General features: G+C 41.0%; 2 pseudogenes; both read right to left on the bottom strand.

The window, feature by feature from the left end:
• Positions 1–7,999: 7,999 nt before the first annotated feature.
• On the bottom strand, positions 8,000–8,702 carry LOC142437274 (tRNA pseudouridine(38/39) synthase pseudogene; annotated as a pseudogene).
• Positions 8,703–20,433: 11,731 nt separating this feature from the next.
• LOC142439285 (small ribosomal subunit protein eS24 pseudogene) lies at positions 20,434–20,883 on the bottom strand (annotated as a pseudogene).
• Positions 20,884–24,140: the final 3,257 nt, after the last annotated feature.

A 24,140-nucleotide genomic window follows, 5' to 3' on the forward strand; every position in this document is an offset into this window, starting at 1 on the left:
TCAAATGTTACATGTTAGTTATGCAAATAAGCTGTTTCATTGTAATCCGTAATAATTGTCTCTATGGTACTCTATTTCTGACAACCAGGATCGTCTCACCTTCGATTACAGTCAGAGGGAAATCACCAGAGACTTATTCTATGTAGATCCTGCAAATGTATTTTGGGCTTCCACTGTCACCTGTAGTCTTCTGCAAACCAGACTTTGACAATTGAACCGTGATACCATTCTCTCTTTCGGATTAAGATTATGTTATTTATAATATAACTGTCAAGGCTGGTGGGCTTCTTCCATGTGGGCTTATCTGATATCTTCCTGAGATGGTTGATGGTTTGAAAACAAGCCTTTAAAACTCTCAACTCTCTTCTTTCCGATATCTGGGCACCAGTTTGCTTCTTCACCACTTTGCTATAGCACCTGTGTCTCACGTACTCACTTCACAAGGGCATGTATCAATCATTCTGAGATTGAAGGTAGGGTTAAGTGAGACCCCCAAATCCTACATCTATATTTCTATATGCCTCTGGTTTACCTTAGAGTCATCTTTGCTATTTTATGTTAGATAGCATTAACTATCATCTCCTTGGAGCATAAAGTTCTTCTAATTATAATGTCATTGATTTAGCTCATGGTAATGTATTTCAAGCACAAAGAAGAAAAGGAGCTTAAACACGCCTAGGCTGGCTATTAATTACAATGCATGTATGTATTGACTTGTACAGATTAAATCCTTATGTGTCTAGACAGTATTTGCACAAAAAATGGGAGTTGGTGGTCAGGTCAAACTTACAAGGATAGTCAATGACAGTAGCAGACCCAGGCTCCTTGATTCATACATATCTTAATAAAGCAAGTAGGACACTGAATCAGTAAGTATCTAGCAGTCCTTCCACTGAAAGTTCAGTACTCTTGGTGTAGTTGTCTTCTGCTTATTCACACACCAGGTGGTCTGTGCCGTCAGTGCTTAGGATACAGGTGTATTTAGGGTTGAGCCTGGTTCACCTAGTGAGATTTCCACATCAAGTCTCCCTGGTATGGCTTTTGGAGTTTGTTGTGACCTCGAAAACATAGGACCTAAAGTCCCAACACTCTATGACACATGGTCTGGCTCCCCAGGGACAAAATAGTTCTTTGTGGTGGTTGATAAAATTCTAATGTTTTTATTAATTTTACAATACTTTGGAGAACTCAGATTTTGATAATCACTGTGCTAAGTGTTGAGAAAAAGGCTAGCAAAACCAGACAAAGCCTTCGCCTTCATGAAACTTAATATGTGAGAACTAGAAAGTGAAGGAGTAAACGCACAAAATAAAAATAGTTCCAGGCAGGACATAGGCGATTAATCTAATTTGCCAAGCAAGAGTAGAATTGTCTGAGGAAAGATATTTGAGAAATTTGAAAGATAAAGGATTTTAGCCAAAAGGGCATGTAGAAAGTGATCCAGGTACAGTGAGTACTAAATGGGATGGGCAAGAGGTGTCAGAAGTATATGCTTAGAATCGGAAAGAAATCAGTAAAGGGAATACAGACTGGAGGAGGAACGCAACAAGGACAGAGGCTGGGGTTAAGGTGACCTGTGTCTAGTCATTTAGAACTTCACAAAACGTGCCTCAGAAAAAGTGTGCTCTTCTACTTGAAAGAAATGTGATAAAAAGTTCCAGAATGGGAATAGCATGGTGATATAATATTTATATTTCTGATGTCTATTGGAGACATCAGAAGTGTAAAAAATATAAAATCAGATCAAGAGAACTTACATGAATTTGGATAGTGACAACAAAGAGAAAAAGATATGAGCACAGTGAAATCGTGCATAAATGGCAGTGTCTGCAGAATGTGATAGGCAGATGGCAGCGAGTAAGCTGCAAGCATAGGAATGGAAAGGATGTGCCGTGCACTGAGAGACATGGCGCATAGCGAGATCAGCTATGGGGGGGGGGGAAGTTTTCTGTTTATATGTTGGCCATATTATGCTCGAGGTTGCTTTGAGACATTAAGTGGCGATGTCAGGTAGAAAGAGTTAAACTGGCTTCAGATCTATACCCTGGAGCTGAAAAATTTAACCACATTGCAAGGCTTGTGAGGGAAAAGACATTTTGGTCTGCTAAATCTCATTTTAAAAATAATTTACTACCACGCATGATTAGCAAAATTAAAAAGGACTCTAGCTCTTTTCCAATAGAGTACAAGAATAAAATAAGAAAACAAACCCAACTCACTGTCATGGAGTAATCCTGGGACTCACAGCGGCACTGCTAGGGTTTCGAAGGCTGTCAGTCTTTACAGTCACAGGTAGCTTCAGCTTTCTCCTGAGGAGCTCCTAGTAGGTTTGCACCTCTGACCTTGTGGCTAGCAGTCCTGCACTTGCCCAACAGCATCATAGATGTGCTGAGAATGCTTTCTAGCAATACTAACCTTCTTCATAAAGCCTGTTCAGATTGGTCTCTCTTTGCTTTTTCACATTGGTTTCTATTCCACAACTGTTTATCCCTGATCCATTTTTTGCCCCTTGACTACCGAGCATTTTTTATGATGTTCTCCAGAATTTCAATTTCCTATGAGTTTGAAGTATGTTGTGTCTTTCATTATGATTTTATAGAGAACTCAATATAGGTTGTTGTTTACTAAAGGAACTGTATAATCAAAAACAGTATAATAATAATCACAAACTATAGAATCATGGCAACTGACCCTTGAGTATAAAGGTAAAACCACTGTATTAATGTAAAAACAAAAACAAAGCAGAAAAAAAACCCCAGATGATCATGTAACTCAGTAATTTCTTTTTTTTTTTTTTTGAAATTAGGGGCTCATACAATTCTTATCACAGTCCATACATACATCAATTGTGTAAAGCACATTTGTACATTCATTGTCCTCATCATTCTCAAAAATTTGTTCTCTACTTAAACTCCTGGCATCAGCTCCTCATTTTCCCCTTCCTTCCCCTCCCCCCTCCCTCATCAACCCTTGATAATTTATAAGTTATTGTTTTGTCATATCTTGCCCTGTCCAACGTCTCCCTTCACCCCCTTTTCTGTTGTCCAGCCCAGGGAGGTACATGTAGATCCTTGTAATTGGTTCCCCCTTTCCAACCCACCCTTCCTTTACCATCCCAGTATCGCCACTGATACCACTGGTCCTGAAGGGATCATCTCCCTGAATTCCCTGTGTTTCCGGTTCTATCTGTACCAGTGTGCATCCTCTGGTCTAGCCATACTTGCAAGGTAGAATTGGGATCATGATAGCGGGGGTGGGGGAGGAAACATTTAGGAACTAGAGGAAAGTTGTATTTTTCATTGTTGCTACATCGCACTCTGACTGGCTCGTCTCCTCCCTGGTAACTCAGTAATTCCAACAGTCATATAACTAGCATGTTCTTTCTCTGTCTACGTACTCATTCAGATCAGTTTGCTTTCTGAGTTCCAAAGCATGAGTAAATATTTACTTACCTTATTTATCTTCATTAGTATCTAAGTCTCTTGGAAAGAGGGATAGTCTTCTAAAAACAATTTTTTTATCAGTCCCTCTGTGGGAGTTTGAATCATTACTCATTTCTCTTAAATGATGCATCTGGAGTACAAATGGAACCTTTGGTAGAGTCTGATAATGGAGAATTTATAGTGTCAGGTTCACAAGCCAAAGCTTTAATTCAAGCATGATGCTATACTAGTAATGTTTTGCTGAACTTTAATATTTACTATTAGCTGTGGATGGATCTTTTTATTTTGTAATACATATACTCTCATAAGATCTAAAAAAATAATGACTAAAGTACCTATTATATATTATGGAACAGAGTCTAAGAGTAATGATGTAATTTGGCCAGATAATGTAAATCTAGTGATACAGAAAAAGAAATGGACATTGGGTTTCTGCACTCCTAACTCAACGCTTCTTCTATGGCATTATTTAAAGTGAAAAGGAAGACTGTGATGTAGCAATCCAAGAGTAGTGTTATTGTTATCAGGTGCCCTCAGTCAGTCCAACTCAAAACAATCCTACTTATATACAACAGAGTCAAACACTGCCTGGTGTTGTGCCCAGCTCCTAATAACTGAATTATCACTACTAGTAAGTTGTTTTACATTAAAATTTCTATTTATTGATGTAAATAAATTCTAAAAATGGTAGATAATAAAAGATAACAATTCAAATACACATTAGCTTGAATAGGCAAATTAGCATATCTCACAATGGGGATGTAAGACTACTAGAAAGTATTAATAGAACATTGCCATAATAGGGAGCCAGATCAGAGAAGAAGGTACCATGGGTGAGGAAAAGGTGGGATGAAATGAAGAGACTAGAAACAAGTGTTGCAAGTAATTTTGCCTAAAGCCAGTTGCCTTAGTTTACTAGAATTATTGTAGCAAAATACCATAGAGTATACTTAGAACAATTTGCTTCCATAAAGTGTTGGAGAGACTGGAAGCCAAAACAAGCCTTAGGAGCACCATCTATTTCTTTTTTTCTCATGGGAGAGAGTCTTCCTTGTACCCTGTATCCCAGGACACTTGTTGGCTTGTATCTTCATTGGGACTCTGTCTTCCTCATGTGTGACTTTATCTCTATCCTTGCTCTGTCCTTTAATAAGATATCACTAAGATGACCTCTGGTGGGAGGCTACCTACAGAACTGTTCTCCTTAAGGTCAGTGGTTCAAACCCACTAGCAACGGGGAGGCTTTCTACTTCCGTAAAAATGCAAAGTCTTGGGAATCCAAAAGAGCAATCCTATTCTACCTATAGAGTCTCACTGAGTCAGACTGTATCCCAGTGAGTGAGCAAGAGATTAAGTAGTCCTGGGGTAGCTGTGGGGTAGGTGTTGGCAGTTCAAACCCACCAGGTGCTTAGCAGATGAAAGATAAGGCTGTCTGATCTCTTAAAGAATGATGGTATTGGAAACTTTTTCTAGGATTGCTATGAGTTAGAATAAGTTTGAATGGCTGTGGATTAAGAAGAGATTAGAAGCCACACTAGCCACATATGAACCCACCTATTTCAGTGTGATCTTGCATAATATTTTCAATTAAAAATCCTATTTCCAAAGAAGGGAAATAGGGACAGGGGTTGGTGCTTGAACAATCTTTTGGAAGTACACATTAAATAAATAATATTAGAGTTTTACATTTCCTTCACAAAAATCCATTACAAGTCTTGTAACCATCTATTACTTCATTGTCAAAAAGGACATTGAAAAATCAACCTTGAAGTTACAATAGTCTCTGTGATAGGATTATATCTATCCACCTTATGGAAATCCAATCAATACAATTATTATTAAAATTTATTCACGATCACTAAAGCTAGTGAAGAAGAAATCTAAGAATTCTGCCAATGACGTCAGTCAGGAATTGATAAAATGTGCAATCAAGGTGCCGTGATAATTATTGGCAATTGGAATGAAAAAGTTGGAAACAAAAGGGAAGGAGTAACATCTGTATAATATGATCTTGGTGATAGAAATGAAGCTGGGGATCACATAATAAAATTTTGCAGTCAGTGACTTATTCATAGCAAATACCAATTTTCAGCAACAGAAAAGGCAGCTATACACACGAGCTTCTTCAGATGTCACACACAGAAAAAAAATTGACTGCATCTTTGGGAAAAGAAGGTGGAGAAGCTCGATATCAGCAGCTAAAACCAGGCCTGGGCTGACTGCTATGACTGTGGTAAGTCTATCAATTGCTTGTATGAAAGCTCAGGTTAAAGCTGAAAACAATTCAAACAAGGCCAAGAGAGTCAACATACAACATTGAGTCTATCCCACCTGCATTCTGAGAACATCTCAAGAAGAGAATTGACACATAGAACACAACACAAGAAGACCTGATAAGCTGTGAGAGGACATCAAGATCTAAAACCAACTGCAAGATATTTGGACAGTCCCTCTCAGAAGGACCACATGAAAAGGAGGATAAATCCAGGGTATGGTATAGTGTTGATGAAACATAACTATCCTCTAGTTATTTAATATTTCCTCGCCTACTATTATGGTTTTTATTTGCTTTACCTCACTAATCATGTTAAACTTGCATGTGTTCAAGATCATTCAGTACATGAAAGCCAAGACCGATAACCCTTCAGAAACAGTAACAGGAATAATGTTCCCTGAAGGAACAGGAAGTGATTGGGGGAGGGGGGAATTAGTGAGGAAGGGGGAGCTGATAGCATTGATGTCTGTATAACCCCACTCGAGGGGAGTGAGCAACAGAATTGCGTATGAATGGATATATTGGATAGTGTAAGATGTGACAGCAATAATAATAAAGATTCCTGGGAAGTGGGATAGGGGAGGAAGGAGATAAAGGAGAGCTGATATCAAGGAGTTCAAGAAGAAAGAAAATGTTTTGAAACTAACTCTGGTGGCAATTGTACAATACTGCTCGATGCGAGTGAACTGTAGAATGTTATATCTGCAGGAGCTCCCAATAAAATGATAACATAAGATAAAACAGAATCAGGAAAGGCGAGCATCAAGGTTGTATCCTTTAAGCATACTTATTCAATCTGTAGGTAGAGCAAATAATCTGAGAAGTTAGCCTACATGAAAAAGAATGTGGTATCAGGATTAGGGGAGGATGGTTAACACTCTTCAATATGCAGATGACACAGCCTTGCCTCTTGAAAGGAAGGAGGACTCGAAATGCTGGCCGATGAAGACCAAGAATTACAGTCTTCAGTATGGATTATGACTCAATATAAGGAGACCAAAATTCTCACAAGTGGATCAACGTGCAAAATCAGGATCAATGGAGAAAAGATTGCAGTTGGCCAGGATTTTGTTTGGCTTGGATCCACAATCAAGGCTCAACTTTCACATTCAGATGAGATGGTTAAAAAATACCAGGGCTAGGGTCAGGCACACTTAAGTTTTCTAAATGACATCCTTGCTTCTTCAACACTTTAAAGAGGTCTTGTACAACAGATATTCCCATTGCAACATACTCTCTAATTTCTTGAATGATGCTTTCGTCAGCATCGATTGTGGGTTCAAGCAAGGAAAGATTTTTTGAAACGTCAATCTTTTCTGTTTATCATGATGCCTATCTTTCCAGATGTGAGGTATTTGGTTTTCTTTACATTGCATTGACATCCACAATGAAGGCTGCGATTCTTGATCTTTGTCAGCAAGTGCTTTGGGTCCTCTCTGTTTTCCACACGTAAGGTTGTGGCGTCTGCACATTGAAGGTTGCTAACAAACCTTTCTCGCCTCCTGATACTACATTATTCTTCACAGAGCCTAGCTTCTCGGATGATCTGTCCTGCCTACAGATTGAATAAGTATGCTGAAAGGATACAACATGGATGCACACCTTTCCTGATTCTTTGTTCTTTCAAACAGCTCTCTCTTGATGTATGTACAGGTTCTGCATCAGCACAATGAAATGTTCTGGAATTCCAGTCCTTCTCAAGGCTCTTCACTGTTTGTTAAGATCCACACAGTTCACTGTTTTTCACAGTCAATGAAACACAAGTAAACATCATCTTTCTATCATTTTCTGCTTTCAGCCAAGATCCATCTGATATCAGCAGTGATATCCCTTGTTCCATATCCCCAACTTGAATTTCTGGAAGCTCCCTGGAATTTATTATGACTCTGTATTTGGGTAAGTGGAATAAATACTTATGGTGTTGGCTTATATTTGTATTGTACTATTATATTTTTATCACCATCATCATCATTATTAGACATCGAGTTCAAGTTTTAATGAATTTGAACACATGGCAAAGGTTTCCGGGGGGACATAAATGAACCTCCATTTTATAAATGGTTTTTCCTTCTTTGTTTTAAGCCATAAAGACAGGAATGGAACAATGTTTGAATTCTTCCTTGTTAGAAGCAAGAGTTTCCTTTATACATAGTTTGCTTGCTTGTTTCTTTTTCTTTAAGAGCTGAACATCAAAATTTGTGTAACTGCTTGAAATGCACATATTTTCCCCCTATCCCATCTGCTAGTTGTCGCGTCTTAGATCTTGGGCAGGTTTTTGTGGTTAAATGATGCTTTCAATTTCTGTATCATCACAGACTCTTTTTGCTGGGCTTTTGAAAAATAATATTTTCTTCCTCTAGTGTGTCATTACAGTGCCTGGCATTGAGGACGATCCTTCAGGGACTTCTATGTGCACACCTTCACTCCTTCAACAGAGGCACTGGTCTGCCTTCTGACAGGGGCGGGACCTTGATCTCCTCTGTCGGTCCTTGCCCACTTGGCCTCCCCAGTGCTCCAGTACTTCCGGCATTCTAAACAACATGTGAGTTCTCACAGCATGACCAACCCCTAATTGTTGTAGGTAACATTGAATTCTTGAATCTCCCCATCATAATAAATCCACTGGATATTTTCAAAGTTATAATCATATAAGACTAGCAGAAATTCGACAACCATTCTATGTTGAGGTTTCTAAGGATTTTTCTCTATATTCAACAGCTCATCAATAATCTCTGATTTCTCCATACCTTGGCCAATCAGAACGAGGATAGCCCTAAGACAGTGAGCTTGATGGTAAAGGAACATCAGTCACTTCAAATTGCTATAACCATGAAGGTGCTTGCCGTCTCTCCCCACTTAGGCTCTGACTCATTGCTGTACTTGGACATGATCCTCTGAAAATTAATCACTCCATCGGCTCCATCCACTTCATATAGGTTCTTGAAAACATGTGTGCCAAGATTCTTCAGAGCTTCACAATTCATGAGTATAATATCTGAATCAGCACTAGGGGGAAAGCAGGGGCATAACCACTCAACACAGCTGAATCAACACTAAAGGTAGGTTCTACAGGAGCCCAGGCCAGAACATTGATGTCAGGAGGGAGCACCTGATTGAAGATGTGAGTATAAAGGATCTCTTTGTCCATATCATTGCTTTTGTCTTTCAAATTAAAATCCTCTGAGCCCTTGTCCTTTGGAAAGTAAGGGAAAAAATCGAGAGCTAAGAGCTGTCCACAGGTACTACTTCCTTTGTTTGTCCACCCACACCAGTGATGACTGGATGACTGTCGACTTTCTACAAGTCTCCTCTTGGCGAGTGATTCAACCAGCTTATCTTCAATGGCACTTATGTTATTTTGATTCCGAAATCCCTGGTGGCCCCAAACCAGATAGGCTCTCCTAAGAGCTACACGGCTTTGGCTATAAGCACTGAAGTCAAATGCATGCAGTGATGTTGGGTGCAAGAGGGACAAAATAAGTGGTGCATTACAAAAAATTTATGGGAGGCTGTACCCATAAATAATGAGCAGTTTACAAATGGCTAGCACCTTTCAAGAAAGACTGAGATGATGTTGAAGATGAGGCAGGCAGAGTGTCCACCTCAGTTTTCAAGGAAACAACCTTGTTTGTGCTTTAAAGGAAAGGCACCGGCAATTAATTGTAGAGATAGTAGTCATAATATTTTCACTCAAAAACCTCAACCTTACTGCCATCAAGTCGCCACTGACTCATAACGACCCCATGCGGCAGGGGAGGACTGCACCTGTGGTTTTCCAAGTCTAATTCTTTCCCACGGTGAAGAGTTCTCCCACAGGGTGGAAAGTTCTTTCTCCCACGGAGCTGCTGATAGTTTCAAACTACTGACCTTGTAGTTGGCCGCCCAAAGCATGACACTATGCATCATATAATCAGGGCTCCACATAACACCTTAGCTGTCTCAAATGTTCAGCATCTATAATTCTGACTTTAAAAAAATCAGAAGAAAGTTGAACAAAGTCGCCAGCTTGCTGGCCACCCCAAGGGCTGCCCGAGCCCTGCCACGTCTCCACCAACCTTAGAGCCACCCGACTTCGCCCCCATGGGCCTGTGAGCTTCTTGTACCCTACATCATTGCATCTGACTTCTTGTGTCTCAAGGGGACTTGTGGACCAGTGTCGGACTTATGGAATTGAGTTGGACTGTGCTGGGATGAAGAACTAGGCTGTCAGGACTTAGCCACTCAACACCTTGTTCTGTACCTGATATTCAACCATTTCAAGAAGTAGCATTTCAGCAAAGCTGAACCTCCACCGAAGGCGTTAGCACAAGCAAGGATCCAGGAAGTGATGGAACACCAATTGAAATGTCTCCACAAGCTGAAGCAGCACTGGACGCACTCATTCATCCATGCCAAGAAATTCGGAAGACAGCTACCTGGCCAACTGACTGGAAGAGATCCAGATTTCTACCATTCCAAACAAAGGTGACCCAGTAGAAGCTGCCAGCGTTTCATGCAAGATTCAGAAGAGGACATAGGACAAGGGATATCACTGCTGATGCCAGATGGATTTTGACTAATTCAGAGGCTATCAGAAAGATGTTTACTTGTGTTTTATTGATTACTCAAGGCATTGAGTTAATTCTTACCCTTAGCAATCCTGTACAGGTGCTTAAGTCCCTGTAGGTTTCCAAGACTGTAACTCTATGAGATTAGAAAGTCTCATCTTTTTCACCAGAAGAGCTGACGATTTTAAAATGCTGACTTTTTGTAGCAAAATACATAGCATACTATGCCACATGAGCTTGCTTTTTACTGATCATGCAAAGGCATTTGACTGTGTGAGCCACTGTAAGGTGTGAAAAGAATGGGAGTTCTAGAACACCTCACTGTGTTCATGCAAAATCGGAAGATGGATCCGGAGGCAGCGTGTGAACAGTACCAAGGACTACTTACTGCATAGTGAAAAGCAAGAGGGGTGTGCCTCAGGGTTGTATCCGCTCACTAGATTGGTTCAGTCTGTAAATTCGATATGCAAAGAATCAAGGAAGCTGGACCTATGGAGTTCAGTATGGGGACTGGAGGAAGCTTATTAACAACCCACGATATGTAGATGACCCACCATCCTGCCGAAAAAGGCGGACGTGCACGCTCGCTCATGAAGACCCAGGCTTGAAGCTTTCAGCATGGACTGCAAGTCAGTGTAAAGGACACCAGCATCCTCAGAACTGGACCAACCGGTATCGATAAACAGAGAAGCTTGTGATGTTCCCGTGGAGTTAATCTCGCGTGGATCAACGATCGAAGCTCATGGGAGCAACAGGCAAGAGATCAAAGGACACGCTGTGGAAAACTGCTGCACGCGCTCTCTGTAAAGTGTCCGAAAGCAAGTATGTTACTTTGAGGACTAAGGGGTGCCTGACCCAAGGCATGGTATTTTCAATTGCCTCAGACTTGTGTGAAAATTGGACATTATTATAAAAGAGGAACCAGAGGCAATTCATGATGATCCTTTTTCTCAGTGAGAAAACTGTCACACACCAAATGGCTAAGACGCTTCATCTCGAGCACTTCAGTCTATCTCCTGATTCAGAAGTTACAGAATCAGAGATACCTGGACTGCCTCTGTCGGGATAAATCTGGAATGTGCACAGTGAACTTTTCATCTCTGCCATTGGGGGTTATGCTGCTATTCCTGAGGGTAAATGTGTAACAACACTTTGCTGTACTAACTCTTTGCCCCGAGGAAGGTGTGCTCTGAGTCGCTGAGAAGCTGAGTAAGGAACAGCACGTGCTAAGGAGAAGGTCATAGTGTTAAAGGCAGTGTCTTCTCCACTGCTGGCCGTCACCAGTCTCGTGTGCACTTGTGGATCCCGTGCAGGACATGCGCGATCCTTCTGCATGTAGCTCACCAGCCTGTACTACGGCAGTGAGGAGCAGTAAGCACGGCTGCAAAGCCAATTCTGACTCTCAGTACCCACACGTGCTCAAATAGGAGTTTTAGTAGCTAATGTTTAGCCTTTTCCCACCCCTCTTTTTGCTAAGAAATAGCATTCCAAGTCTTCCTTGTGAGGGGCTCTCAGTCCACTCCACATCTCAGTGTTAGGTTAGTAGCCAGGGGTCTCACCAGTCTGAGCTGGAGTGATTGAAGGCCTGGTGATTTTAGTTTAGGGCACAGAGATTTCAGGCTCAAACCTCAACTGTGTTTTGCCCTAGCGCCCCAGGGCACGTAAGAAGCTATGTTTAGGGAGTGTATCAGTTAGAAAAACTATTTTTTTGGTCTCAAAATCCCCTTTTCAGTTAGCTACCAAATCGAATGTTTATTATCTATTGATCCAATTCCCAGAAAAGACGTGGAGCAAATAGCATCTATTCCTACACCTAAAAAAAATTGTCAATATCGTAATATTCTAGTAATTGTGATGATTACTATCATGGTTTTAAGTTTTCAAATCTGAAAGCAATGACTCCTAAATGCCTTCAGGGTTTGTCAAACTGATTTCAGAGACATGATATGCGATAAGATCATAGGTCACTTTTCTTTAAAATACATGTTTCCAAAGATCTTGTCCCAATCAGTTGCATAGATCTTTTTCAAAAGTAATGCAATCATATTGTGCATTCTCATTATGCATTTCTTGTTGAAGTATTTCCCCTTCTTGCCTTCATTATTTATGTTGAAGCCAGCACCATTAACCCTTCTTCGGATCCAGTCAGCCATCTATTTAATTAAAGTGCTCATTGAACACTTACTACAAATCAGGTGCTTTGCTGAGCAGAAACGTATCTAAAAATCCCAGATAAACGTAGATGGGAAAATCAGAGAGTATTGCCACTTTCTTCCTTCTATCTCTCTCCCACTTCTAATCTGTTGCCACGTTCCATTACGGTAACTTCCTTGATTTTTGGGGCATCATGTTAAGCGTGGGGGCAGTGGAAAAGAGGAAGTTCGTGCACAACGCAATGGTTGCAACAACGGACTCAAACATCGGAACAATTCTGGGGGTGGGGCAGGACCAGCGTGTTCTGTTCCCATCTGTTGTGCATTGAGATGCTATGAGTCGGAACTCGCTTGTTGTGCTTCTTAGCAACAACATTTTTTTTCAGAGTATGTCCTTTCCTTTACTCCTACTGCCACCACCTAGCCCACCTCCTAACTGCTTTTGCATGAAGTCATGCGGTAATCTATCGATCAGATTGTGCAAGGAGGCCTCGGTTAGAGATGGGGGTCTTGGCAAATGAAAACAGGCTCGCATTCCTCGGTTTTATGTGAGAGAGGAAGTTCTTGAACAGCAGTCCGTGGGGCCGAAGAGGCGAAGCGGAGAATAAGTGAAGAAGACGCTTGTTCAGGCACAACTTTCATGCCAGTCTTTTATTTTTTTTCATTGTAGATGCTTCAGGTTTTACTTTTTTAGTTCCTAAAATTACTTTTCAAAAAAGGGAGCTGTTTGTACATGAAATGGGAAATGAAGAGGTGACTGTGACTGAGTAGCTGTCTTTGTCCTCATTCAGTTATTGCCAGACAGATTACTGTTTCTTTACTGAGAAAAACCTCTGGAAACATCCCAGTGGACACTTGGAAAGGGTGCGACTCAAGGGGAGAGGGTGACACTGCAGGGGAGATCAGAGATCCTCATGACAAACATCTGAGATTCAAATCTGGCAATATTCCTGGGGGGTGTTCCTGCTTGCTACTATTTACTAAACAAAAGTCAGTGATTGCTTGTTGTTTGAGATTCTTCTGAAACAACGCTACCTAACCCATAAAGTGAAGTGTTGAGTACCAGCACTCAAGAAACTAATCCATATCTGTGATGGGACATGTTGAAATAATTGTACGGGTGTAGTTTTGATGGGCATATTCTCAACAATAAAAGCAATTCCATTGTTTGTTAAAGTTTTGTTTTAAAAGATGTACTGGAAATGAATAAACCATATATTTTTATTAAAAAATATTTATAAACTAGAATATCGGTGAGGGCACATTAGCAACTCTTTAAGAACAACTAGAGGCACACACATTCGTTTACACAAACTACGTGTTACTGCGCAGTATGTGTGTCAGAGGCCTAGGTCCTCGTCACAGGATATTGAAATTTCAATAATTCCCTTGGGGAAAGGGAAATAATCGTATTGTTACTCTTTAACCATGTACAAGGGTGTTCAGAAACCGAATGAACTATGACGTCAGTGCTATTAAAATTTTAGTGTCTAGGCAGCACACGTTTATTACGCAGACATCTTCTGAAGGGCATACAAGGTTATTTACACTCCCGCCTCTTTAGTACACATCACCTTTTCCCTTCAGGCTTTCTTGCTTTTTTGTTTATAAAGTAACCAGCAGCTATGTGGTACATATAACAGTAGAGCTTTAAAGTGGAATATACAGATTGCTCACTATTTGAGTCTCTTTGATAACATGTAATAAATACATTTTCATTGCTTCTAACCAAAAAGTTGAATGATAAAGTGCAGCAGAGACAACTTGGAAAAAGGCCTGATGGTCTACTTCTGAAAATTCAGGTAAGAAAACACTCCTAATGCAATTCAACTCTGATCCACATTAATTCACTGTGTTAGTATGGGTAGAAAATAAAAACAAATCTAGGGGTACTCATGTGTATAAGAAAGAACTTGATATAAAGAGTAATTGTACATTAAAAAAACATCCCAGCCCAGTCCAGATCAAGTCCATAAGTCTGAGATTAGTCCATGCATCCGATACCAATCTATAAAGTCCTCTTCAGACTCATGAAACACATGCAATGACACTGAATGCAGGAAACTGACAGGCCTGTGGGTGGGAAGTCTTGTGCATCCAGTGGTGTCAGCATCTCAGAGCTGGCAGGGGTCTCCATGTGGCTTCTCTGGATCCATAGGTCTGACTCTATCAGCCTCTCTCCATGTATCTTCTCCACAAGGATGTCTAGCAGGGAGTTAGCTGAGATAGAGAGTGTCTCCCACCTCCAAAGAAAAATATAGGTGCTCCCAGGAGGCCATGCCTCGTTGCCTATACCCTGATTAACAGGCTAGACTTGACCCCTACACTCTTAAACCTTAAATTGACACCAGATTATGTAACGACCACAGTCACCAATGGTTGAAGTTGATGTCCGTGGCAATTTGTGAAAATGCTTGTTATATGAAGATATATGAATTATTAGAAAAAATATGAGGTCCAACAAACAAAAGCCACCAAACTTTGGCTAATAGTTATAGCTTCTTTTACTTTATAAATAGTCATCTTTATTTAAAAGCTCTTGTTTTGTTGTCTCTTAGATTCAGAGTGATGGAGCTACTTAAGGAGTGTAGAAAGCAGGCAGGGATGGAGAGGTGGATGAATGGGAACAAGAAAGGCCGAGAGGAAGTGGGAGCATGCTGTTGCATTGTGGGGACTTACAGAGACATCTATTGGCCCATACTATCACTGCTGTGCTTACAATTTGTACATAATTACACGATTGATGCTTATTTTTACATGTGAAATTCTGTAGTTTGGTCTGAACTGATCCTTATTTTCTGTATTTTTTGAAAAGCATAAGAAATCTGATTCAATCTTTAACTGTTTGTCACGAATAAATAAGGACATACTTGTAAAATGTAGCCTAAGTGTTTTATATTGTAGAGACTTCTAAGGAGTCCTGGGGAAAAAACCCCCACCAAAAAACATTAAATTGAGGAAAGATCATATCTACTCAGTGAGAAGAGTCATAACTACCATGGACGAGTTTCTTTTAAAATATCTTTCAAGTAGGGAGAGGAGGAACCAAAAAAACACATACAGCAACCACTCACTTGTCCTGCCTTCCAATTCCATTCGGACTTCCCAGGAGCAGGGGAAAAATCTTCCAGGTAACAATGGGTGGCTATTAAATGAGTACACAAAGACTGGTGATGTGACACCCCCTGCTGACCTGTGGAAAATGTTGTAGCACCGCTTGAACATTTACTCTGGTGGGCTGAGCCTGCAGGTATTTTTCCACCCATCATTATGATGACTGTTCCCACATCACATTCCTTACTCTCATTGGACACAGAAAATGTTAGGTGCAAAAAAAAAGGCAAAAATGGTGTTTGAGACCTTTGTCCATTGTTTCCTTTTACTCTTAGCTTTTATATGACACTAAAACTGCTTTATAATTTAATAAGTTCCAGCCATGTGTGTGCTGCCTGAAGTGATATATAGTGACAGCCCAGCTATTTGGATTAACTTTCCCAGACCCATTTTACAAGAAAATTAAGTTTAATGAACAAAGTAGATGTAGTTATATAATAATGAACATAAAGAAGAGTCCCTGGGTTCCGTGAATGATTAACAAACTTGCTAACTGAAAGGTTGTAGGTTTGAGTCCCCCAAGATGTATTTTGGAAGACAAGCCCATCCATCTATTCTAAAATAGCAACCACGGAAAACCTGACTGAGTGCTCCTCCAGTTCATCGTGGAAAAGGTCACCAGGAGCCAGGATTGTCACCTAGTCCAGAGTCCTTGGCCTTTCTGTTAATGGATCCAGACTCAGCATCATTTTCTACAGTGGTACATTCTTTCTGTAATCCTCCAAAGCCCAGAAAATTTAGAGGCATATATTAGGTGGCACTTAAAGAAACTGGCAAAACTATAAGGAATATTATCATAAACTTTTACAAGCTTTTTGAAAATAGGAACTATGTTTCCATAATTCCATAAGTTATGCCACCATAATTAATGTGTAAGATTTGCTAATAATTCTCTTATTTATTTTGCCATTTGGAAGAATTAATATTAAAATTTAGGAAAGTTTATTTAATTCTAGTCTCACAAAAAATGTTAACTTTACCAATGTATTATATTTAATAACAGATATTTTAGAACCCAAGTTGAGAGTGTTTACTCAATTGAGCTGTCTTCAATTAATATGGCCCTTTTAGCCGTACTTCTTGATGTGCTGTATTGTAAATCCGAGCTTTGTATGCCGGAGGCTACAATCCTATTTTGGAAGACGTTCTCCACTACCCGAATAATGGGCAGCATTAGGGTTTGGTCAAGACCTGATTTTAGTAGAGGGCTCGAACCAATTTACAACCTTTGTTTCCTTGAGACATCTTAAAACTCTACTTTAGAGAGTGCGATTTGTCATACCATGCTTTGTTTCCTTGGGGATATGGTCTGCTGAACGATAAAACCCACACCTCCACCAAAGCCATTCATCTGTGCATCAGAGCCATCTTAGACAGACCCAGGACCATTGAAAGAGTGCTTCCAAGATCTCTGTCTGAAGTGGCAGTGGAACTCAGGACCAGACGCATCCTGCAGCATGGTGATCGATGGGACTGAGCAAGAGGAGCAGTATTGAGACTATGAGACTGTGAGGCAAAACGATAGTCTGAACATTTTGGTCCAGAGGGGCACAGGCCAAGGGACCAAGGGGTGGGAGACTTGGATGTTGGCTTGGGAGAGATGTTGCTTTGGACCAAAGGCTGTGTCTTTACTGCTTACTTATCTTGACTTGTGGTAACCCATTCACTTCCCTAATAAACCTCCATAATTGTGAGTATTTGCCTGTTATGTGATTTAGGAAACCAAATATTTCATTGCGACAAATTATCGAAACCAGCCTACAGTAGAGTGTCAAGGGAGGATTGGTTGGCGTCACAATAGGGTAGCGAAGGATGGAAGCCAAAGGCTCTGCCTACTGGCAATAGGGAAGCCAGAGGAGGCCAAATCTGGTCTAATCCGGTTTGTAATGTAGAATTGAGGTCATGCTAGTGGGGGGAGAGGAGGCATGAAAGAACTAGAGGAAAATTGTGTGTTTCATCGGTGCTATACTACATCCTGACTGGCTCATCTCTTCCTTGTGACCCTTCTGTAAGGGAATGTCCAATTGTCTACGGATGGGCTTTGGGTCTCTAACACACACACACACACACACACACACACACACTCAGATTGGTATGTTTTTGTTCTGGGTCTCAGATGCCTGATACCTGAGTCCATAGACACCTCATGATCACACAGGCTGGTGTGCTTCTTCTATGTGGGCTTTGTTGCTTCTCAGCTAGATGGTCACTTGTTTAGTCACCGATATGTTTAGTCACCCACACCACTTATTTCATGAATATATCATATTGCATTTTCAGGACAGTATAGTCCTGAAAATGACTTCCCGTCGTGACTGTGCATTTCTTATTAGAATTCAAGATGTCAAACTTATACTCAAAATAACTCAGTAAGGGCTTATACATAATAAAGCTCCACGTGCATTAATGGTTGGCAGAATGTCCCAGAGCGGCAGTTTAGAGGGGGGTGCCCATATTTCTGGGGATCCCCAGGGCCTTATTAATAAGTTTAGGAAACCAAATAATTTCATAATAATGCTAAGGTATTATTTGCCTGTTGTAGTGTGCTATCAAGTAGATTTCTCAAAAATCCCAAGTGCCAGTGGAACTGCCTCATTGGGTTTCCTCAGCTGTAATCATTGCAGGAGCTGATTAATTACTAGGTTTTTCTTCTGAAGAGCCAGTGGGCATGGTTCCAACACATAACACTTTAATTAGAAGATCACTTCACTGATATATCAAGTCTCCTTTATAATATTTTTAAATTACTAAATAAGCTATGGTGGTACTGCCAGGTAAGCCTTGGAGAGATAACAGCGTTACTATACAGATTACAGCTTCAGAAACCCATGTTGGATCGCTATGAGTAAGGATCAGGTCCAGGGCGTGGTGTGTGTTGTTGGTGGTGGTGGTTGTTAATAGTAATTACACCAGCTGTTCTACTCTCATACACATGAGGCTGCTCTGAGTTGGAAATGGATTTGGGGTAGTAACTCGTACAGAAGGTTTACTTCATATATAGATGAATTTCTATAAAGAAAAAGTTATTGTTTGATGCTGTCAAGTCAATTCAAACTCATAGTGACTGTCTGTACAACAGAGCAAAACACCACCCGGTCCTGGGCCATCCTCACAATTGTTCTTATGTTTGGGTCCACTGTCACAGCCACTATGCAGTCCATCTCATGGAAGGTCTTTCTTTTTATAGCCCCCTTCTACTTTAGCGAGAATGATGGCTGTTCCAGGGACTGACTCTTTTGAGAACATGACCAAAATACGTGAGAGGTGAAATCTCGCTATCCTTGCATCTCAGGAGCAAGGTAGTTCTCGCTGTACTTCTAAGACAGATTTGTCTGTTCTTTTGGCAGTCTATGGTACTCTTAAAAGCCATATTCTTCACAAGACACATTACAGAAAAGTAGGAGGGTTGATATAACCTATGATTATAGCCCTAGAAATTCTGCTGGTTTAAAAATCTTTATTTGAAAGATAAAAGCAACAACAGTAATAATGGACTGCAACGAGTATTAGCAATGTTGAGACTAGTGCTACTTTCATTGAAGAATTGTCTCACAGTGATGGAAAAGTCTTATTATTGAAATCTTTTAACCACAGCCTTTTAAAAGATTCCAAGATAAATCATTTGTACTTCCTCAATGAAGAATGAGGCCAAAACTCTGTAGGGAAAGAATGAGCCAAGAAAAAGTCTTAAGTATGAGTCAACATAAAAAAATAAAATTATAATAGAAAATAACTAAGTTTTGCTAAATTCCGGGAAAGTAGCCTACCTCTTATTCAAAATAACTTATTCAGGATATTAGAGCTGAAGTTAACTATGTAATTGGCTACTTACTGGGATTCGGTCAGTTTTATGGAGTTCAGTTCCTATTTATTATTCAATGAACTGAAGGGTTGGCATCGTGCATTAAAACTTACAGCACTGAAAGAAAACAGGGGTGAGATTCATATACTTCAGCACATTTAGAATTGTAGTGAAAGCTATAAAGTTCTCATAACAAAATGCTGACCTTAGCCAGTGTGCAATGTAATGATAATTATATTCTGATCAAATGAGAATGCACGATGATCAGGGGCTGGCATGGGCTGGCAGAAAGAGTACAGAGCCATCCGTATTGATCTCTACTAAGAAAGGAATAGAGCAGATGAGACTAAACAGAGGGCGTACAGGTGAGGAGAGGAGAGGGCACACAGCTCTTCTTTGGTGTTCACACCTCGAGCACTGGACCCGCGTGTGCAGTGTGAGCTCTGTTTCAGTGAGTTTCAGACTTCGGAAGCAAACCAAAGGAAATGTTATGAGCCCTATTTTAGTAGTTTAGCTGGCTTGGCCTCAAGTGACAAACGTTGCTAATTCCTCTCTGAAGTTGTGCCTTAGCTATTTTTCATCTTTTGCTTTTGATACCATAAAAGTGAGACTTTTTCTTGTTCCCTATTCCTTTGCTTCTACTCAGTAACATGCCACTTGTCACCGTAAACATAAATCAGTTCTTTGAAGGACGGAATCCTCTTTGCTTACACAGGGGAGCCTGCCGACGGAGTGGTTCTGGTGGGGCTGCTAACAACAAAGTCAGCAGTTTGAAACCAGCAACTTCACCGGAGCCACACCAGACTTTCTACTCCGGCAATGAATCACAGTCTCCAAAACCCACGGGGCAGTTCTACCCTGTCCAATGAAGTCACCATGAGTCAGAATTGACCTCACAGCAGTGAGCTTGACTTTGGTTTCTATTTCACTTCGGAAAACAATCCCAGGGATATAAATCAGCTAAGTTGGAAAATCGTTGAAAATATTATAGACGTATCCCTTGAGTCAAAAATAAACATTCCATGGGAACAGAAGAAAGAATTTTAAAGAGAGGGTAGAATCCTTTGTATTTTCATTTTTTTTAAGATTTTATAGTTTATTAATTCTCTGGTGAAAAATCCACATAGCCAGTGCAGATCAAGTCACTGTAGACTCTATTCTTTCTTTTGCCAGCACCCACGCTGGCCTGTGCAGTCCCCTGACTCTCTTCATTCTGCTCTTGCGCTCCTTGCGTTGCTTCCTGGAGGTCTTTTTCTCCTCATACAGACCGTGTCTTGCAAGTCTGTGTTCAGGTTCATTTTTCTTTGCATCATCCAAAGAATCGTAAATCATGCCGAAGCCAGCAGTCTTGCCACCACCAAAATGGGTTCTAAATCCAAATACAAAAATGACATCTGGTATGGTCTTGTACATTTTGGCTAGTTTTTCACGATTTCTGTCTTAGGCACTGTTGCTTTTCCAGGGTGAAGGACATCAATGACCATGTGTTTCCGCTGAAGTAGTCGGTTGGTCATGAACTTCCTGGTCCGATGGTTCCCGTGTCATTCATGATGGCACAGAACGCTCAGACAGCCAGGGACGAAAAGCCCTTTGCATTTTCATACTGAAACCAAACCATCTGCACCTCACAACCAGTAAGCATGCTAACACTTTGTGACCATGCCAGGGAAGTCAAAGCAATTGAATCAGCACTTCATGGTCACATTCAATACTTTTGCTGGAGTGGAAATCTGAATTGTGTTCCACAATACATTTGGACATGCAATTATTTTGTCCTAATGTCTTCAGTGACTATTTCTCCAACACTCACCAAATGTCAAGCATTGTGTTAAGTCTAAGGTGTTCATGGAGGAATGAATCTGGGCTTCAGACCTTGAGGAGTTCATTGTCTTGGTAGGTAAGGAAAGAAGCAGGGTAGGTTATACATGAAAATTTATTGATCTGAAGCAATGAGGAAATTTGGACTCTGGTAAAAATAGCCACAGTAATAAAACACCATTAACACATTTATTTACAATTCTATACTTCTTTTTCCCCAAGAACCGTGCTGAAATCCTGGTTTAGTTAACAACAGAATTGGAATGAACAAGGCCCAGAATGCCAACCAGCTATTTATATGGGCTGCCATTCTCCCTGCAATATAACGCTTGCCTAGGTACTAGGAAACTTAGGCAGCTGCCTACAGCTGGGAATTCCTATACATTAAAAAATCCCAAGACAAAGCATGAGACTGTGATGGCAGGTAGATTTAAGAATAATCTAGAAATAAAGAAAATCTCTAGTTTAAACACTAGTAGTGTAGCTAGAATAAATAAATGCATACATTAATTTTCATGGCGATCAACACTTTGCAAACTGATAGAGCACATGATTACAGGTTATTCTAATTTAAAAGTGGTCACAGAAGACTTTTGAGAGTAGAACAATTTTGAATCTGAAGGTGTTGAAGAAAATAAGCTCTTAGCCTATAAACCAAAACCAAATCCATGCACATTGAGCTGATTCCAGGTGACGGAAATTTAGTCTAGGTAATTATCTGTGCTAAGGAACGTTAGCAACTGTTAGTAAGTTTGGTTGGAAAATCACAACTAACTACTGTTGTCTAAAATGTTCTTAGGTGCGATCCTATCAATTCCAACTTACAGTGACCCTACTTACAACAGAATAAAACACTGCCTGGACCTGCCTCATTCTCACGATTATGTTTTAAAATTCTTCTAGGCACTGTCGATATGGGGGGAACTAAACAGATGAAGCCTCAGACTGTTGAAGTTAATTCCTAGTTGAAGGAAAGTAGATAAAAATAAGCAAACACGAGATTATCAGATAATAATTGCAGTGTGGATAATGGAAGTGAATAATATGGAAGAGTGAGGTAGGCGCCTTTTTGCATTTGTGCAGAGGGGAAATGGGTAGAGAAGAGTTTTTAAGAGCGGTGACGCAAACCAAAACTTGAAAGCAAGGAACCAGACTCACACACCAAGAATATGTGAGTAAATTCAAAACCCCGGGAAACCAGTTTGGTAAACAATGAGCAGGCAAGAAATAAATAGCAAAGCTAGCCAGCGAGATAAACAGCTTATCAAAGATGGCCATGGGAAGCTTATCAACAATTCTGGGACATACAGAAGCAGAGAATTAGCTCCAAGATAAAATGTGTAAACAACAGTGTGTGAACATTGGTGTGGGCACTTCATCATGGGTAAACTGCACTGAGTTAGAATTCAGTACCCAGCAAAGAAATCAGAGGGTGGAATCCAACCTGTCAATCAGGTCACTACCACATGATGCTTCTGTGGTGCGGCCTTCTTTCTTTTTTAAAAAATCATTTTATTGGGGCTCAAACAACTCTTATCACAATCCATACATACAATTGTGTAAAGCACACTTATATATTCATTGCCCTCATCATTCTCAAAGTTCGCCTTCCACTTGGGTTCCTGAAATCAACTAATTTTCCTTTTTTCCCTCCCCCTCCCTCCCCACTCCCCTCTCCCTCATGAACCCTTAATACTTTATAAATTATTATTTTATCTTATCTTACACTGCCTGGTGTCTCCCTTCACCCACTTTCCTGTTGCCCATCCCCCAGAGAGGAGGCCATATGTAGATCCCCGAGATTGGGTCCCTTTACTACCCCTACTTCCCTCCCGGTATTGCCATTCTCACCCTTGGTCCTGAGGGGTCCATCTGTCCTAGATTCCCTGTGTTTCCAGATCCCAACTGTACCGCTGTGCACCCTCTGGTCTAACCAGGTTTGCAAGGTAGAATTAGGATCATGATAGTTGGCGGGGTGGGGGGGGGCGGGGGGGGCGGGGGGCGGGGGCGGAGAAGCATTTAAGAACTAAAGGAAGGTTTTGAGTTTCATTATTGCTACACTGAATCCTGAGTGACCCATCTCCTCCCCCCTACCCCTCTGCAAGGGATGTCCAGTTGTCTACAGATGGACATTGGGTCCCCATCATGCGCTCCCTTCATTCACGATAATTTTTCCCCACCTTTGGTGGTTGAAACGTGGTCCCCTCGGCTTTTCATGATCACACATGTTGGTGTGCTGCTTCCATGTGGGCTTTGTTGCTTCTGGGCTAGAAAGCCGCTTGTTTACTTTCAAACCTTTAAGCCCCCAGATGCTATATCTCTCGATAGCTGGGCACCATCAGCCTTCTTCACCACGCTTACTTATGCACACATTCGTCTTCAGCGTTTATGTGAGGAAGGTGATCACACAACGATGGTTTTTGTTCTTTGTTGTCTGCTACCTAATTCCTTCAACACCTTGTGTTCACTTACGCTTGTGCGCTTCTTCTCTGTGGGTTTTGTTGCTTCCGAGCTAGATGGCTGCTTTTTGTCTTCAAGCCTTTAAGACCCCAGACGCTATATCTTTTGATAACCGGGCACCTTCAGCTTTCTTCACCACATTTGCTTATGCACATGTTTGGCTTCGGCCATCATGTCGGGAAGGTGGGTATCATGAAATGATCTATGTGCATATATTTATAGGTTTAGTCGTGTGGTAGCAGGTGGAAAGTGGGCCTCTTCAAGCGCATTCCCTCAATACAAGAGCACCTTGCTCAGGTAAAGGGTCATTTCATGAGACCCACCTTCGCGGCCTTCTTAAGGAAGACCCTGGGAACCGCCTTCTGTCTCTAGCACTCAGCCTTCCTGCTTCCCGGGACTCTGCTGGCCAACCTGAGAGGGGCAGGTGCCCTGCCATATTCCTACCCACCTCGGCTCCACAGGACTCTGCATTCCGGGGCCTGTGATCTTCCTGCATTTTACATCGTTGTGTGCGGCTGCGGAAGTCTG

The sequence above is a fragment of the Tenrec ecaudatus genome, chromosome 1, assembly GCF_050624435.1.
Source record: "Tenrec ecaudatus isolate mTenEca1 chromosome 1, mTenEca1.hap1, whole genome shotgun sequence".
NCBI classification, from domain to species: domain Eukaryota; kingdom Metazoa; phylum Chordata; class Mammalia; order Afrosoricida; family Tenrecidae; genus Tenrec; species Tenrec ecaudatus.